Below are 20,211 nucleotides of genomic sequence, written 5' to 3' on the forward strand. Positions count from 1 at the left end.
AGAGTTCCCTGTGCCAGACGGTAGGTCCTTATTATCTACTTTTTTTTTTTATAGTAGTGTGCATATATCAATTTCAGTCTCCCAGTTTGCCCCTCCCCCCTTATGTCCCTGGTAACCATAAGTTTGTTTTCTCCATCTGTGACTCTATTTCTGTTTTGTAAATAAGTTCATTTCTACCATTTTCTTAGATTCCACGTATACGCAGTATCATAGGGCATTTGCCTTTGACTTCACTCAGTATGGCAGTCTCTAGGTGCATTCATGTTGCTGCGGATGGCATTACTTTGTTCTTTTAATGACTGAGCAATATTGCATTGTGTATATGTACCACATCTTACTTATCCATTTGTCTGTTGATAGACATTTAGACTGCTTCCATGTCTTGGCTATTTTAATAGTGCTGCAGTGAACACTGGGTTACATGTATATTTTCAAGTTATGGTTTTCTCTGGATATATGTCCAAGAGTGGGATTGCTAGGTCATATGGTAGTTCAATTTTTAGTTTTTAAAGGTGCCTCCATACTGATCTCCATAGTAGCTGTACCAGTTTACATTCCTATCAACAGTGCAGGAGGGTTCCCTTTATTACACGCCCTCTCCAACGCTGTTTATTGAATTTTTGATGATGGCTGTTCTGTTGGGTGAGGTTATACCTCATTGTGGTTTTGATTTGCATTTCTCTGATAAATTAGTGATGCTGAGCATCTTTTCATGTGCTGTTTAGTCCTCCTTATGTCTTCTTTGGAGAAATCTCTATTTCAATCTTCTGCCCATTTTTTTGATTGCGTTTTTTTTTTTTTTTTTTTTTTTTTTTTATTGAGCTGCGTGAGTTGTCAGTATATTCTGGAGATTAATCTCTTGTCGGTCACTTTGTTTGCAAATATTTTTTCCCAACCCCGTTCTGTGGGTTGTCTTTTTGTTTTATGACTTCCTTGGCTGTTCAAAAGCTTTTAAGTTTAATTAGGTCCCATTTGTTTATTTTGTTTTTATTTTCATTACTGTGGGAAGTGGATCAAAAAAGATATTGCTTCTATTTATGTCACAGAGTGTTCTGCCTATATTTTCCTCTAAGAGATTTATAGTGTCTGGTCTTGCATTTAGGTGCTGAATGCATTTGAGTTTGTTTTTGTGTGTGGCGTTAGGTAATGCTCTGTTAGTAATTTCATTCTTTTACATGTATCTGTGCAGTTTTCACTACACCACTTACTGAGGAGATCGTCTCTGCTCCACTGTGTTTTTCACCTCCTTTGTCACAGATTATATCATCACCCTTTCTTTCTAACACACCTAAACAAAAAGAAAGCTTTATACATTTTTCTTTTTTAATCCTATGATCCTTCCATGAAAGCTTTTATTCACTTGGCATTTCTTGAAAACTTTAGCCTTTAGCCACATATGGTTTAGCAGTTTTCCCAGGGCTCAGTAAAAGTGTATGGAAAGTTGCATGGCCTTCATTTTCGACGTGTTGATTACTGGTTCATCAGTTGTGACAGATGTACCATGTCCATGAGGGTGTGAGCAGCTGGGGAGCTAAGAGAAGCAGCGAAAAGCTACGCGTGAGCTCCTTTCTTTAAACTCCACTCTGTTTTTCTGTAAACCAAAATGTTCCCCAAAATAGCCTATGAACTAACACATGAAAGTAGGAAGCAAAGACAAAAAGTCAGATGCTGCAGTTTGGATGTTTTCAGCTTGTTTTCTATTATTTGAAGTTTTAAATGAGTTGCCTTGTGAAAAGTAGGACGTTGGAAAGATTTCTGCACCCTTATTTTTGCTTCGTGAGCTCTTAAGTTATCATCCCTTAATATGTTCAGATAATTGTTACTTGCTTTGTAATTAAGGTGAAGGGCAGACAGATGCTGTGTCAGGAAAGAAGCAAAGGTTTTCGAAGCTTCAAGCTGTGGCCCCAGACAAGTAACACCCCTCGAGTTCCTAGGAGTGCTGTCTAGACTTTTGTGGCACTTTAGAATCCACTGATGGATTTCCCCCGAACAATTAGAGTCCAGGGCCCATGAAAATCCATTTCCAAACCATCTCATTACACTGCTATGGTCTTCTACGGTTGAGTGTGAAAAATTCAATTTTATACCCACAGCAAGCTGTGCAAAGCCATGATTCAGTGACAATGCAGAGCACATTCAAAACACAGGAACTTGGTCCCCAGGGTCCGGCCTGGTGACAGACACCCCTGTGCTTAGAGACCCCCCAGGGGCCTCCCTCTCCAGCCCAGGTCCTCCGGCCCCTTCCCTCTCCACCCCCAGGCAGCCCCCTCGGGAAGCCCCCACCTGCTCGGGAGCTGGAGTTCTTCCCGCCCGTGTCAGCACCACATTTCCGCCCTGGGCTGGAGCTGGAGATCCGATTTAAAAAAGAAAGTCATGGACCTGGCCCTTGTGCTCAACTGCAGGCCACATATTTTCCTTTACTTTGCCTACAGGCTGGCAGCTAGCCTGTTGCTGGTTCGGTGGTGCTGGTCAAATGCAAGGCTTCTGGGTTAGAAAACCCCGTTACTCCCACACAGGAGATGTGTGGGCACTGGGGTACGGCCCCGTCACCACCTTCCACGGGGCCGTGCAGGGCTGCAGGTGGGGGCTGTGTGTGCTGCGCTGGCTGCACAGCTGGGGACAGTGAATGAGGGGCCTGGGCTCATCAACAGCTCAGGAGGGAAGCCCTGGGCCCGTAGGAGACCCTGCCTCACCCTGGAGACCGTGGACAGCGGGCCGGGCCCTGACTGATGGCCCCGGAAGCGGCAGCGGGCTTCGTTGTCTTGGCACACCCGACACGGGGAGGGCAGGGGCATGGCTGGTCCCCAGGGAGCCTTCACGGCTGTGAGTGTTGTTCTGAAACAAGACACTCAGGGTACATGCTGAGGTCATTTGGCAACGGGGTTGTTTTTTTTGCTCTCCATTTCCTTTTTTCTGTGTCAAACCACACTTTGCCCCGTGAGTTCCTTCCTATGGTCACGGACAAGGTCAAGTCTGCTGGGCCACGAGATCTGTGCCACAGGGGAGTCTGGACCCCGCCTGGTCCGCTGGCCGAGCCGGCAAGGCCCGCCCCCCTGCACCACGCTGAGAGAGCGCTCGGGCGGGCGGAGCCCCTGTGCTCACAGGTGACTTTCCTTCACCAGCATTAGAATCTTATTGTCAGGGATCTCTGACCTTCTGTGGTCCCCTTCCCCAAATTCTCCACCTCCAGCCTTTCTAGATGATCCTTCGCTCACTAAGAATATTGGATATTGTAATTCTGTAAAATCTTAGGGGAAAATTCAAATATTTAGCTCTAGTAAGAGCTTCCCTGATAGTTGGTAAGGGATAGCTCAGTTGGTAAGGAATCTGCCTGCAACGCAGGAGACCCCAGCTCGATTCCTGGGTCAGGAACATCCACTGAAGAAGGTTGACTACCCACTCCAGTATTCTTGGGCTTCCCTGGTGGCCCAGCTGGTTAAGAATCTGCCTGCAATGCAGGAGACCTGGGTTCAATCCCTAGGTTGGGAAGATCCCCTGGAGAAGGGAAAGGCTACCCACTCCAGTATTCTGGCCTGGAGAATTCCATGGACTATATAGTCCATGGGTCGCAAAGAGTTGGATATGACTTGAGCAACTTTCACTTCACTTCAGTAAGAGCTTGTTTTAACTGCACTCAAAGAAGAAAGCAGTTTTGTAAGATATTAAACCACAGAAAGTTGTAGAACCTCCCGCAGCCCTCACCCCACAGCATTTTCCCCAGGAAAATAGTGTCAGGTCGTCTTCACTTGAAACGGGACAATGAGGCATCCAGCGCTGAGACAGGGGCCTGGTGTTGGAGCTTAGCCGTTGCCTGCACACACCAAGACTGCACCCTCCATGATAACCACGAAGAAACAGGACAGGCGCCTTCATCTGAATTAAGTAGCCAAGGCCCAGCAAATCTGCTTTGCATATTTATGCATAATAAGGAGCTGCCCAGGGCCAACAACTTGAGTAACAAATCGTCACAGTAGAGAGGGCTACAGGGGTATTTTTGGCTGCAGGCAGATGGAACTGGATTCACCAGATCATAATGATGCAAAGAACTGGCTCATTAGAAAAGACCCTGATGCTGGGAAAGATTGAAGGCAGGAGAGGGGGACGACAGAGGATGAGATGGTTGGATGGCATCACTGACTCAATAAACATGAGTTTGAGCAGACTCTGGGAGTTGGTGAAGGACAGGGAGGCCTGGCATGCTGCAGTCCTTGGGGTCGCCAAGAGTCGGACTCAACTGAGCAATGAACGACTGAACAAAAGAGGTGAAGAGCAGTGCAATGCGAGGCTAGTCCACCAGAGGGCAGTAGCCCCCACCCAGGGCTCAGCTGTAAACACTGAGGTTAAACCAATCTTTAAGTTAAACACGGAAAGCCAGGGTCATTTTTATATTGATCTTTGTTCAAGGATGTTGAATAAACAGGGATTGGTAAAACAGTGTTATACTTCAACATGTAAACAGTCTGAGACAAGCTGTCACAAAGTTACCATCACCCTGGAAGCAGGAAATGAGATTTATATTCTGTAACCGGCAGTTGTCTGATCTAACAGGAGAAGCGAACCCCATGTTGGATTAGCAAGGACATCCGTAGCTTTGGGTCACATATTTAAGATTTAATTCTTGTTTTAACTCAAACTATTTTATTATTTCAAGTTCACATTTATGTTTCAAATGTCTTAGTCATTCTACACATCAGGGAAGAAAAGGAAATAGAGGAAGAGGGGGTGATTTAGGCACAAAACGGGAAAAGTGATGAGAACCCCAGTCCTGCTGCACCACAGCCCACGCTGGTCTCGGGGCAGGAGGTTAACAGGCACCTTTTCTCCTAATGCGGTTGCTTTGTTCCTGTAGAAGCGGAAAAATCAAAACTCGTGAGGGATTGTGCTGGGCCTTCAAGTAAGGAGGTGACAGAGCTGAGTGAGGCCCCCGCAGGTGCTCAGCACACCCCCACAGCTGGTCCTGAAGCCTTGCCCCCCAAAACCACCTCCTCCACCATCTGAGAGCCTGCACACGCGTGTGTACACACACACACACACACACACCCCACACCCCCTCCCCCAGGGCTCTGACAGTGCAACCAGGACTGAATTGTTACTGACGACTGACTTGCTACCACAGTTTAAGAATGTTCGTCTCCAAACATTCATCTCACATTTCTCTAGTCAGTTTGAAGCAAGTGTACAAAGTAATGTCCAATTCACCATTCTAAACACAAAACATATGCACTATTCACTGTCTGATTTAGAGGCAGCTTACCAAAATAAAAAACCCCGGAAACCCAGCCCGACTGGATTCAAAGGATTTGCCCAACCCACACGCTGGCCAAGACTTAAAGAAAATACACCCAGATCCTCAAATCGTCTCTGCAGTATCTTTAGGTGCAATAATCAGCATCCGGTTAAAAACTTGTTGGCAGAGATAATAACAGGGAAAAGTACCAAAACCCAGGAGATAAGAACAGACACTAGAAACAGTTGCATGGGAATTCCAGAAGTCAGAGTTAGGAGATACGTTCCCTAAAAGTACACATGATTCTGTGTTGAGAGCAGATGGAATCTCACTAGAGAAGTGAAAATCATATATATGGAACTAGAAATTCTAGAAAGAAAACATGTAATGACCCAAACTGAGAATTCTAAGCAGATCATATATCACAGAGGAGAGGAATTTATAGAAAGGAAACACGCGAGAAAAGAGGATGTGGGGCAGAGAGGAGAGTAGATTGAACACTCCCAGAACTGGGGTCCCTCGAGGAGAGGCAAAAACGACTCCGCAGAACCCAATTGAAGATGTGAAGCCTCAGGAAGCGCCTGGGCCGCTGAGCCGGTGAATGGGGAGAAGCCGCGGGCACCGTGCAGGACGCCGGGCTCAGAGCTGCTGCTGCTGGGGTCGGTGCAAATAGAGAAGGCGGGAGCAGAAGGTACTGGGGGGCGCAGGAGGGGCCCGCTAACGTGCTTCCTGTCCCCCCCACCCCAGGGCCGGCTCTTCAGGGGGAGCTGGGGTGTCCCCTGCTGGGGGTGAGCCCACCGGCCCTCAACAGGCCTGCACGCCCCTGGGCGGGGGGGGGGGGGGGGGGGGGGGGGGCGCTTTCCAAACACTGGCCCTTCCTTGCTGCCCTCCCTCCTCTTGCTCCTCTTGCTCCCGGTCCCCGCCCCGCCCCGCCCCGCCCCGCCCCGCCCCGAGGTCTTGCTGGCGCTTCCCTCAGGGGTGCGGAGCTGGTGCACCCAGCATTTTGATCACAAAGCAAAACTACTTTAAGGTTCCGTGTTTGCCAGGGGCTGGGGTTGGGGGGAAGTGAGTGTTTCAACGGGGGAGAGGGTCCATTTGGGAAGATGGAAAGTTCTGGGGATGAGGCTGGTGATGGATGGCACGTGGGAGGGGCGCGCCATGGGAGAAGGTGCAGGGATGGGATGGGGTGTGCGGGGCTTTGTGAGGAGCCCAGGCCGCAGGGAGGCGGGACGGTGAGCAATCAGATGCCCGTTCTGACAGCCCGCCCAGGGAGAAAAGAGCAGGGTGACCTGTGAGTGCAAAGGCTCTCTCTAAAGCCTCAGGAGGAAACATCTCAGGGAAAACCAAACATCTTCACGGCCCCCAGCCTGGCACAGGAGGTGCCCAGTATCCTGGATGAAGCGCTGGTTCTCGAGGTGGTCCAAGGGCGGGTGGGAACGGATGTCCAGACGCAGCGCCCTGCAACTGGGAGTAAGTTGACTCTGAACAGAGCGCAGAGACAGTGTGGGCGCTGCGAGCACAGTGAGCTGACCCCTGAAGGGCCAGGGGGAGGCCACGGGTTCCTGGATCCGTAGCCTATTTCTGTAGCCTCAAGACAAAATTCCTGCTTAAGGGTGGCGTTCCTTTCATATGTATGGAGCTATCTGGGGCTGCTCCTGCTTGCTTTATTGTTCACATGCTAATCCCCTGCTTACCCTAATAGAAGGCGGATGAGGGAATGGCTGTCTCTCACTTCCCCCCAGCTCCTCGGTGCTTACTGGGCAGAAAGTAGCTGATGGCTTCCAAGGAGCTGGCTTTCTTTCATCTGGGCTCAGAAATTTGCATTTTGAAGAGGCATGTTTCCTGCTAGAGCACAGAGCAGAAAATATTTCATTTCACATTCCCTCCCCACGGTCGGAAATTCAAGCACATTGGGAGACATTGCATGACCACTGTTTGTTTTTATCCCGGGGCGCTGGGAGGCTCCTCCCAGATCAGGTGAAAGTTCTGCACTGACACGTCACTCTAGGTGTTAATTTCCAGATTAGGCCCATTGGTAGAGAATACAAGATTCTCTGGATCCTCTTTCTTCTAACCTAATAGGATCCAAGAGAGATTTCCCTTGTTGCCTCTTCTCATACCTTGAATCACACTATTGCAATTATTCCACATTATAAATACGATCTGGTTTTTCAAGATGTTTAGCCATATAAAATAAACAGATTACAACAGCTAATAATGTTGTTAAAATTACAAGTAGGATTTTAAGCCATGAGCTTCCATAACCAAACCATCTTCCTAAAAGATCACCAAGGCTAGGAAGTGAATCATCAGGCAGCAATCTGATTTTTCATGTGAGTCATTAAATGTGTTACCTCAGAGGATTCTTCTGGTATGTAAACACAACATTCAGTTTGAATTACAGCACAGTTGCCTCCCTGAGATGCTGTAAGAATATCAAGGGCCATACGATTTTGTAATACAGCTTTTCTCATCATAAAGACCTCAGAATTTAGTAGGCTAGTAGCCTAGTTGCTATCATTTAATGTCTTTTGAGTGAATTTTGTTAAGTCTTCAATGTAAGAAATAACATTTTCCAATCCTACTGAAGGCACAAAAATAGCTGCTAAGTGATCATACCGGTGAAATACAGATCTCTTGGTCAATCGGGCTCATATTGATGGTAAATATACTAGAGTCACATCTGAGTTTGTACATAAGTAGCCTTGAGCCCAAGGGAATCCTAAAGGACACCTTCCTAGCCAGCCTGGTTGGTGGAAGCCAGGGTCATAGATTGGACCCACAAAGCCATTGAGTCCCGTTAGGTGCCAGCCAGTATATTTCTGGACATCTGACCAAATCTGTTCCATACCAGTCACCATCTTTAAGAGAAATGCTAAATTGGTTGTTGTCGTAAGGCACTTAGCCTAATTTTCTAGTGTTATTAGGTTGATTATCTTTGGTATGGTTTAATTGTTCCCAGCATGGGGGGCCTTTAGGCTCAGACAACCATAGCCTGGTGTTAGCCAGATAAATACATTCCCAAACTGAGGAAGTGTCCCTCCTAATAGTCTAGAGTTTACTTTTTTTGACTGGAATTTAGCCTTTGTTCTGACTGAGAGTAACCTTAAGGGAAAATTCATATTTATGGCCAGGGTTAGAATAAGTATGTTTGATTGGCCAAGTGAGTGGGTCCCATCTAGTGATGTCAGTACCAGCCCAGACAGAACTATAATTTCTTTCTTCCAAAATAAACTTTATAAGAGCCATCCAATCAGAGCCTTGGAGGAGAGAAACCCATCAAGGTAAACCAGAAGTACTGGATGCAGGTAATTGACCCAATAATTTTATTAATTTCTAAAATTTGCATAAGATCATGCCCATGATAGAAAAACATTTGATTCATGTGCAAGAGTCCAAAAAACTAAGGAGAAAACTTATGAACAATCATGCGGATCAGGTGCAGGGTCACTTGGGTCAGCTGTCTACTTCTGATGTCATCTTCCTCTCATCCTGGTGATGGCGTGTCCTTATTATCAGAGTGTTATTTTAAGGTGGGTTTGAGGTTAGCAGTTCTCTCTATAGACCAGTCTGGTGCAGGAGCCCTTTTTAGGTGGGAGATATCAATCCAAGAGTCAATTCCCTTTAGTTTTGCTGCACATGAGATAGTTAAAATAACCTGATAAGGGCCCTTCAATCTAGGCTGGAGGGAGTCCTTTGAATGATATCTCTTTTAGAATACATAATCTCCTGGTTGTAGGTCATGGGACATCTGATCTTCATTTGAGGACAGATTACTACAGTAAGTTTCAGAAACAAATTTAAAATGATTTTTCAATACTTTGGCTAAGTCCTTTCAATAATGTATCTCCCTTAAGTAATATAGGATCATGTTCATCCAGTCTTATTGGTCTCCCTGTAATAATCTCAAAGGGAAACAAATGATGTTTGCCAAAAGGAATGGCTCTGAGGTTGAAGAGAACCAACGAAATAGCCTTAGGCCAAGGGAAGGAATAAGCATCCATCATTTTAGCCAACTGAGTTTTCATTGTTCCATTTGCCTTTTCCACTAACCCAGAAGACTAGGGGTGATGGAATGGAATGGAACAATGGAAATGTTGCGTTATTGACCAAATTTTACACATTTCCTTAAGTTTGTCCAGAAAAACGGGTCCCTCTGTCACTGTGTAGTTCAGAGGGGATTCCCCAGATGGGAATCACTCTAAAAGCAGCTTCCCTACTGATTGTGCCTTGGCCCTTCTGCATGGTTGAAGATTTGAGTACAATGTAGCTAAGAAACTTGGAATATATAACATTTTAGTATAATCTCTAGAATTATGCCTGATAACCTTCTATCGGGACTTGTCAGATGTTAGGGATTCCATATAAGTTACGAAATATCTTTACTAATGGTATTTATCTATCACAACCTAAAGTTTACTTTCAATCACTTGACAATGTTTTTGAATTAAAAATATCAAATAAACTTAGCTTAACATTAATCTCTGAGTTTCCTTAGAGGTACTTCCTTGAAGCATCCATCGCAGTCAGCTGGAGCCTGAAAAGCCTAGTTCTATTTTGATATTTGGGAAGTTTGTTAGAAATATCAAAAGGATTTTAAAACACAGGATCAGAGGTCACGGAAACAATACCTCTCCATTTAACCAAGGTCACAGAGAAAATAAATACGCATCATTTAAGGGCACAGAAACTCAGTTCATTCAGTCCTTTTGTTAACCTTTGTGAAGTCAGGTTTTCCATTAGAGTCCTTTAATTTCTTACCCAGTTCAGAAATTTTTATTTATCCAAAAGTCCTTTCCATAAATTTTCTTGAAGAGGAAGCATTTTTGCAAAAAACTTCATTAGTGCTGTGACAAGTCTTTAAGATAGTAACTTGAATTATGACTGATAACATCTTACCCAGACATACCAGAATTGTAGGAATTCCATATAGTTTCTAGGATATCTATATTAGAAACATTTACCATACAGTGTAACCCATGATTTATTACTTGACAATACTTCCCATGTATTCTACATACAAAATGAACTGAATTAGTGTTATATCTCCCTTTGGATGTTTCAGGAACCCTCTGAAGCTTCCCAAAGTTAGCTGGAAGTCAAAAGGGCTTCATTAGAATGATTTAGGAAGTTTTGTCAACAAATGCCAAAAAGCTTTAGAACACTCAGGCTAGGTCATTGTGAAACAGTAGCTGTTCACTTAGCCAAAGTAACAATAAAGACTTTTAGAGACAAATGCATAATGCATCATTTAAGACGTAAATAAACTTAATCTATTATCAAAGGCAGTTCAACACCTGAAGAATCTGTGTCCCTTAACAGAGAAAAGTCAAATTCTCTCTGAAAAGTTTTGGCACCAGCTTACTTTTAAATTCATTTAAAGGTAAACCTAATTAAATTTATTTTAAACTTCGTCCTAACCATGCACAAAACCCTTTTCTCAGGGTCCACTTTCCACACACCTTCTTATCACTTTTTTACCAATTACTTTGTTCTCCATCCTGAAATAGCCACCTGTCAGTCAGACCTACTTCCTTTTCCCTTCATAAAATGCAGTTCCATTCTTCATACCTTCTTTACTGAAAACACACATCTTATTTTCCTTAATCAACCAACAACTGACCTTTATATTAGCATTCTATAGATTGGTGAGCATAAATACCAGTGATAATTTCTAAAAACATTTGCTTTCTTATAGAGAACATCTCAAGTGATACCAAACATTTTCATTAATATTCTCAAATACTTTTAATTTTTTTTATTTTTTAGTAACTGATACATCTTTTAAATAAATAAACTTTCATCACTTAGCTGAAATTGGCACAGCTTTAGAATCTTAGGTTACCGAACATCTGGAAAGATCATTTTACTTAAACATTTCTAAAATATGCTTACTTTAAAGTTTTTATCCCAGAGTTTTTATTTTATTTACATTTACCTGGAAGTTTCTTCATGTCCAGTTATTTTCTTGCAAGAGATTAGTAAGGTCTTATTTATTAAACCTAGGAACAATAAATTATTATACTTAAATTTGATGACTCTTAATAACATCTATATTAATTTAGATCCACAAACATAAAAATTAATATCAGGTTTCAACTTAATATTGAATATTTCCCAGTCCACGTGAACCTGAAAGTCATCTTGGCCAGTTTTCTTCAAATGTAAGCATTTTTTATTAAAATTAAATAGAGCTCCTTATAAATCCAATACTAATAATATCTTTTAGAAGTAGAGATATCATATATGTATAATGTGTACACGACAAAAGCAATGAGATCTCATGGCTTTAGCTATGAACCGGGTATTACAATATTAATATAAACTTACTAGTTAACAGTTGGAAGACCTTAAAGTTGCTTGTTCAGATGATCAAGGCTTACTATCTATAAGGTTTGGCTGAGGGAACATTCTCAGCAGTTTTGATTTAAAACTGCCATTTTTTTTCTTGGTTTCCCAGGACTTGTCTGCTTAACTGGGCTTAGTCTCAGCTCCTGGAGGCCTGTATTCATATTCTGGTTTACATACTTGCAAGACAAAGACAGTTATTTAGTTTTACAAAGAACAGTTCTGTCACCTGAAGTTACTAAAATCAGTGGCAAGATTTTTAATAAAACTGAAATTTAGTTTACAAAGTTCTGTTTTATAACTTTCGAGTTTTAATTTATCATATCTTCAAAGGTTTGGATAAGGCATTTAGCAAAGACTTTTCTGAGTTTATAAATTAAACCAAAGCAAAAAAACTTTTTTTTATTAACCCTTGCCTGTTAATTCCCAGTTTACTTATTTTATGACTCAGGTAACTATTGGTATCCTCAGCACATTTAGTTAATATTTCCTTAGTGGCAAACTATATGCCTTGTCTTTCCCACTATATAATTAAACAAGAGCTGTAACCACCTTATATAAAGCCCATTTAAATATACCAATTTATATACATTTATCTAAATTCCGCCAACTTCTATGCCTTTGACTTTAGTTTTCATAAGGATCCAGTCAACAAGCGTTGATCTTCAGAGAGAGTTTAGAAGCTTTTGTTGTTGTTGCTTGTCTGTTTTACCCACTTCTGTGTATAAGGCTCTTCTTAAATGAAGAAAGTAGGGAAAACCACTAGACCATTCAGGTATGACCTAAATCGAACCCCTTATGATTATACAGTGGAAGTGAGAAATAGATTTAAGGGCCTAGATCTGATAGATAGAGTGCCTGATGAACTATGGAATGAGGTCGGTGACATTGTACAGGAGACAGGGATCAAGACCATCCCCATGGAAAAGAAATGCAAAAAAGCAAAATGGCTGTCTGGGGAGGCCTTACAAATAGCTGTGAAAAGAAGAGAAGCAAAAAGCAAAGGAGAAAAGGAGAGATATAAGCATCTGAATGCAGAGTTCCAAAGAATAGCAAGAAGAGATAAGAAAGCCTTCTTCAGCGATCAATGCAAAGAAATAGAGGAAAACAACAGAATGGGAAAGACTAGAGATCTCTTCAAGAAAATCAGAGATACCAAGGGAACATTTCATGCAAAGTTGGGCTCGATAAAGGACAGAAATGGTATGGACCTAACAGAAGCAGAAGATATTAAGAAGAGGTGGCAAGAATACACAGAAGAACTGTACAAAAAAGATCTTCACGACCCAGATAATCATGACAGTGTGATCACTCATCTAGAGCCAGACATCCTGGAATGTGAAGTCAAGTGGGCCTTAGAAAGCATCACTACACACAAAGCTAGTGGAGGTGATGGAATTCCAGTTGAGCTATTCCAAATCCTGAAAGATGATGCTGTGAAAGTGCTGCACTCAATATGCCAGCAAATTTGGAAAACTCAGCAGTGGCCACAGGACTGGAAAAGGTCAGTTTTCATTCCAATCCCAAAGAAAGGCAATGCCAAAAAGTGCTCAGACTACCACACAATTGCACTCATCTCACACGCTAGTAAAGTCATGCTCAAAATTCTCCAAGCCAGGCTTCGGCAATATGTGAACCGTGAACTTCCTGATGTTCAAGCTGGTTTTAGAAAAGGCAGAGGAACCAGAGATCAAATTGCCAACATCTGCTGGGTCATGGAAAAAGCAAGAGAGTTCCAGAAAAACATCTATTTCTGCTTTATTGACTATGCCAAAGCCTTTGACTGTGTGGATCACAATAAACTGTGGAAAATTCTGAAAGAGATGGGAATACCAGACCACCTGACCTGCCTCTTGAGAAATCTGTATGCAGGTCAGGAAGCAACAGTTAGAACTGGACATGGAACAACAGACTGGTTCCAAATAGGAAAAGGAGTACGTCAAGGCAGTATATTGTCACCCTGTTTATTTAACTTATGTGCAGAGTACATCACGAGAAACGCTGGGCTGGAAGAAACACAAGCTGGAATCAAGATTGCCGGGAGAAATATCAATACCTCAGATATGCAGATGACACCACCCTTATGGCAGAAAGTGAAGAGGAACTCAAAAGTCTCTTGATGAAAGTGAAGGAGGAGAGTGAAAAAGTTGGCTTAAAGCTCAACATTCAGAAAACGAAGATCATGGCATCTGGTCCCATCACTTCATGGGAAATAGATGGGGAAACAGTGGAAACAGTGTCAGACTTTATTTTTGGGGGCTCCAAAATCACTGCAGATGGTGACTATAGCCATGAAATTAAAAGACACTTACTCCTTGGAAGGAAAGTTAAGACCAACCTAGATAGCATATTCAAAAGCAGAGACATTACTTTGCCAACAAAGGTCCGTCTAGTCAAGGCTATGGTTTTTCCTGTGGTCATGTATGGATGTGAGAGTTGGACTGTGAAGAAGGCTGAGAGCCGAAGAATTGATGCTTTTGAACTGTGGTGTTGGAGAAGACTCTTAAGAGTCCCTTGGACTCAAGGAGATCCAGCCAGTCCATTCTGAAGGAGATCAGCCCTGGGATTTCTTTGGAAGGAATGATGCTAAAGCTGAAACTCCAGTACTTTGGCTACCTCATGCGAAGAGTTGACTCATTGGAAAAGACTCTGATGCTGGGAGGGATTGGGGACAAGAGGAGAAGGGGACGACAGAGGATGAGACGGCTGGATGACATCACTGACTCGATGGACATGAGTCTGGGTGAACTCCGGGAGTTGGTGATGGACAGGGAGGCCTGGCGTGCTGCGATTCATGGGGTCGCAAAGAGTCAGACAGGACTGAGGGACTGATCTGATCTGATCCCCAGTCAGGTAAAGCCCAGGAAGTCAGGCCCTTTGGCCTAACTGTCCCAAAATAATTGGTCAGATAGCTCAATGTAAATTTTTCTGGCCCCTTAAACAGATAACTTAAAACTGGGGTAAATAGAACAGGCTTGTTTAGCTTTTAATGTCAGAGACCAGTAGGGGTTCCTCAGGCTCATTAGCTTTGTTGCTGTTCAGTCAAAGGGACTCTGCTACCTCAGGGACGGCAGCGCATCAGGCCGCCCTGTCCTTCACCATCTCCAGAGTTTGCTCAAACTCGTGTCCATTGAGTGGATGATGCCATCCCACCCTCTCATCCTCTGCCACTCACCCCCTTCTCCTCCTGCCCTCAGTCTTTCCCAGCATCAGGGTCTTTTCCAGAGAGTCTGATTTGGGATGCAGTAAGCAGCAGGGAGCAGAAGCTGGAAGCAAGGCCTTAGTTTCCCAGACCCGGAGTCCTAACCGCTGGACCCTGGAGCCAGCAGTTAGGGTTAAGGTCCCTAGTCTTGCCTGCCCAGTCGAGAGGCAGAAGGTAAAGAGTAAAGTAAAAAGTTTATTGAAAACAAAACTACATTCAGAAATGAACACTGGTGAGCTCAGAGTCTCACCTTTGGGAAGTTTAAATCCTTTATAAGGGGCCGGTTTCCAGGTCTTTGCCTTCCCTCGGGCCAGTAATCTTGCTTTGTCTCCGCCTCTCCGCCCCGCCCCCTGTGCTCCGCCCCCCCCCCCCCCCGCCCCCCTGTAAGTTTGTGTCAGGACCTTCCCCAGGGTGGATCTCTAAGCAAGGCTTCTGGAAGGAGCAAGACTCACTGTGGCCTGGCATTATCCTCTGATTTTTGACTCCAGCAAACCTTTTTGTGCTTGTATAGTGTCTCCCTTATCCTAAAAAGGGGAACCGGTACTATTCCCTTAATCTTTTACTCAGACAGGGTTTTGCCTCTCTTTGTCCTTGCCATAATTATTTCCTTGAGATGTTTGCAAGACTGGCTATTTACCCTGATTCTACTGTTTCTTCCTTTTTGGAGAACAAACAGGAAGCTGTAAATTCCTCAACTGGACCCCACCTATCTCTTGCCTCAGGAAGCGCAAAAAGGAGGTTGGCTGATTGCAAATGTCCAACCTAGAGCCACTATCTACCAAGTCAGCTCCTGGGACCAGGTGGCCAAAGTACTGGAGCTTCAGCTTCTTCATCAGTCCTTCCAATGAGTATTTAGGGTTGATTTCCTTAGGATTGACTGGTTTGATCTCCTTGCAGTCCAGGGGACTCTTGAGAGGCTTCTCCAACAACGAGGTTCAAAAGCATCAATTCTTCGGTGCTCAGCTTTCTTTATGGTCCAACTCTCACATCCGTACATGACAAGTGGAAAAACCATAGCTTTGACAAGACAGACCTTTGTTGGCAGTGATGTCTCTGCTTTCTAATGTCATAGCTTTTTTCCAAGGAGCAAGCGTCTTTTAATTTCGTGACTGCAATCGCAATCTGCAGTGATTTTGGAGCCCAAGAAAATAAACTGACCCTGTTTCCAATGTTTCCCCATCTATTTGCCATGAAGTGATGGGACCAGATGCCATGATTTAGTTTTCTGAATTTTGAGATTTAAGCCAGCTTTTTCACTCTCCTCTTTCACCTTCTTCAAGAGGCTCTTTAATTTCTCTTCGATTACTGCCATTAGGGTGGTATCGTCTGCATATCTGAGGTTATTGATATTTTTCCTGGCAATCTTGATTCCAGCTTGAGCTTCATCTAGCCTGGCATTTTGCATGATGTACTCTGCATATAAGTTGGATACGCAGGGTGACAATATACAGCCTTGACGTACCCCTTTTCCTATTTGGAACCAGTCTGTTGTTCCATGTCTGGTTCTAACTGTGGCTTCTTGACCTGCATACAGGTTTCTCAGGAGGCAGATCAGGTGGTCTGGTATTCCCATCTCTTTAAGAATTTTCCACACTTTGTTGTGATCCATACAGTCAAAGGCTTTAGTGTAGTCAATGAAGCAGAAGTAGATGTCTTTCTGGACTTCCCTTGGTTTATCTAAGATCCAGCGGATGTTGGCAGTTTGATCTCTGGTTCCTCTGCCTTTTGTAGATCCAGCTGAACATCTGGAAGTTCTCAGTTCATGTACTGTTAAAGCCTAGCTCCCAGGATTTTGAACATTACCTTTCTATTGTATGTGAAATGAGTGCAATTGTGCAGTAGTTTGAACTTTCTTTGGCATTGCTTTTCTTTGAGATTGGGCTTCCCTGGTGGCTCAAATGGTAGAGAATCTGCCTGCAATACAGGAGACCTGGGTTTATTCCGGGGGTCTCGAAGATCCCCTGGAGAAGGAAATGGCAACTCACTCCAGTATTCTTGCCTGGAGAATTCCATAGACAGAGGGGTCTGGCTGGCTACAGTCCATTGGGTTGCAAAGAGTTGGGCCCAACTGAGTGACTAACACTTTTTTTGGGATTGGAATGAAAACTGACCTCTTCCAATAGTGTACAAGTATCATGTCTTATCTATTTACCCGTTCTAAATAGCCACACAAAGAATTATTTATTCATTTTAGGTAACTCCTTAAAAATTTTTTTTTTGTTTTACCTCATTGGTATAATGGCTAGACTTTTTTCCCCCAAGTTTTTTCTTGATATTCCTAATTGCTCTTATTAGCATCCATAAGGAGAAGGCAATGGCACTCTACTCCAGTACTCTTGCCTGGAAAATCTCATCGACAGAGGAGCCTGGTAGGCCGAAATCCATGGGGTCACTAAGAGTCGGACACGACTGAGCGACTTCACTTTAACTTTTCACTTTCATGCATTGGAGAAGGAAATGGCAACCCACTCCAGTGTTCTTGCCTGAAGAATCCCAGGGATGGGGGAGCCTGGTGGGCTGCCGTCTATGGGGTCGCACAGAGTTGGACACGACTGAAGTGACGCAGCAGCAGCAGCAGCATCTGTAAGGCCCATTGAGGGGAAGGCCACAATGAAGCTTCCTCAACTGATTTTTCTCATTCAAGAAAAAGTTCTTAGGTTAATTTGACTTTTGTTTTAACTATATCATACTTTTGCTTTAGCATCAAAACAGTTGTTTACAATGACAATGCTCTAAATTTAATAATTTATTAGTTTCTCTAATTTTCAAAGAATCCATCATTTGGCCACCAATAAATTATAGCTCCTCAGAGATGCAAATGATTGAGAAGGCAAAAAGATCTCTTATAGGCCTTACACACACACGCAAGAACAAACTAGGAAGGTCAGATAGAACATTTACAACTCAAAGACACAGAGCATCCCCAACTTCCCCCTAGAAGCCCTAGTTTAAGGTTTTACCAAGCTGGCTTTTTAATTTTGAACATTTAAAGAGCCCCTCAATAGTTAAGGTAAGATTTAATTTCTCCAGTTAACTAGGTACTTGCAAGTATGAGTTCCGTTCCTTAACCCATTTCAGTTCAGTTCAGTTCAGTCGCTAACTAGTTGGAGTCACAAAGCTCCCATTCTGTTTTAAGTGGCCCCAGGGTGACTTTTGTGGTTATTCCTGTAAGATCTGTTGGGAAGAGTGGTTTTTCTCTCTGCATCATCATTCAGTTCAGTTCAGTCGCTCAGTCATGTCCGACTTGAGACTTCGAGACCCCATGAATCGCAGCACGCCAGGCCTCCCTGTCCATCACCAACTCCTGGAGTTCACCCAGACTCACGTCCATCCAGTCAGTGATGCCATCCAGCCATCTCATCCTCTGTCATCCCCTTCTCCTCCTGCCCCCAATCCCTCCCAGCATCAGAGTCTTTTCCAATGAGTCAACTCTTCGCATGAGGTGGCCAAAGTATTGGAGTTACAGCTTTAGCATCAGTCCTTCCAAAGAAATCCCAGGGCTACTCTCCTTCAGAATGGACTGGCTGAATCTCCTTGAGTCCAAGGGACTCTCAAGAGTCTTCTCCAACACCACAGTTCAAAAGCATCAATTCTTTGGCACTCAGCCTTCTTCACAGTCCAACTCTCACATCCATACATGACCACAGGAAAAACCATAGCCTTGACTAGACGGACCTTTCTTGGCAAAGTAATGTCTCTGCTTTTGAATATGCTCTCTAGGTTGGTCATAACTTTCCTTCCAAGGAGTAAGTGTCTTTTAATTTCATGGCTACAGTCACCATCTGCAGTGATTTCGGAGCCCCCCAAAATAAAGTCTGACACTGTTTCCACTGTTTCCTCATCTATTTCCCATGAAGTAATGGGACAGGATGCCATGATCTTTGTTTTCTGAATGTTGAGCTTTAAGCCAACTTTTTCACTCTCCACTTTCACTTTCATCAAGAGGCTTTTGAGTTCCTCTTCACTTTCTGCCATAAGGGTGGTGTCATCTGCATATCTGAGGTTATTGATATTTCTCCTGGCAATCTTGATTCCAGCTTGTGTTTCTTCCAGCCCAGCGTTTCTCATGATGTACTCTGCTAAGTTAAATAAGCAGGGTGACGATATACAGCCTTGACGTACTCCTTTTCCTATTTGGAACCAGTCTGTTTTTCCATGTCCAATTCTAACTGTTGCTTCCTGACCTGCATACAGATTTCTCAAGAGGCAGATCAGGTGGTCTGGTATTCCCATCTCTTTCAGAATTTTCCACAGTTTATTGTGATCCACACAGTCAAAGGCTTTGGCATAGTCAATAAAGCAGAAATAGATGTTTTTCTGGAACTCTCTTGCTTTTTCCATGATCCAGTGGATGTTGGCAATTTGATCTCTGGTTCCTCTGCCTTTTCTAAAACCAGCTTGAACATCAGGAAGTTCATGGTTCACATATTGCTGAAGTCTGGCTTGGAGAATTTTGAGCATTACTTTACTAGTATGTGAGATGAGTGCAATTGTGTGGTAGTTTGAGCATTCTTTGGCATTTGGGATTTGGGATTGGAAGAAAAACTGACTTTTTCCAGTCCTGTGGCCACTGCTGAGTTTTCCAAATTTGCTGGCATATTGAATGCAGCACTTTCACAGCATCATCTTTCAGGATTTGGAATAGCTCAACTGGAATTCCATCACCTCCACTAGCTTTGTGTGTAGTGATGCTTTCTAAGGCCCACTTGACTTCACATTCCAGGATGTCTGGCTCTAGATGAGTGATCACACTGTCATGATTATCTGGGTCGTGAAGATCTTTTTTGTACAGTTCTTCTGTGTATTCTTGCCACCTCTTCTTAATATCTTCTGCTTCTGTTAGGTCCATACCATTTCTGTCCTTTATCGAGCCCATCTTTGCATGAAATGTTCCCTTGGTATCTCTGATTTTCTGGAAGAGATCCCTAGTCTTTCCCATTCTGTTGTTTTCCTCTATTTCTTTGCATTGATCGCTGAAGAAGGCTTTCTTATCTCTTCTAGCTGTTCTTTGGAACTCTGCATTCAGATGCTTATATCTCTCCTTTTCTCCTTTGCTTTTTGCTTCTCTTCTTTTCACAGCTATTTGTAAGGCCTCCCCAGACAGCCATTTTGCTTCTTTGCATTTCTTTTCCATGGGGATGGTCTTGACCCTGTCTCCTGTACAATGTCACGAACCTCATTCCATAGTTCATCAGGCACTCTATCTATCAGATCTAGGCCCTTAAATCTATTTTTCACTTCCACTGTATAATCATAAGGGGTTTGATTTAGGCCATACCTGAATGGTCTAGTGGTTTTCCCTACTTTCTTCAATTTAAGTCTGAATTTTGCAATAAGAAGTTCATGGTCTGAGCCTCAGTCAGCTCCCGGTCTTGTTTTGGTTGACTGTATAAAGCTTCTCCATCTTTGGCTGCAAAGAATATAATCAGTCTGA

The sequence above is a fragment of the Bos indicus x Bos taurus genome, chromosome 27, assembly GCF_003369695.1.
Source record: "Bos indicus x Bos taurus breed Angus x Brahman F1 hybrid chromosome 27, Bos_hybrid_MaternalHap_v2.0, whole genome shotgun sequence".
NCBI lineage: Eukaryota > Metazoa > Chordata > Mammalia > Artiodactyla > Bovidae > Bos > Bos indicus x Bos taurus.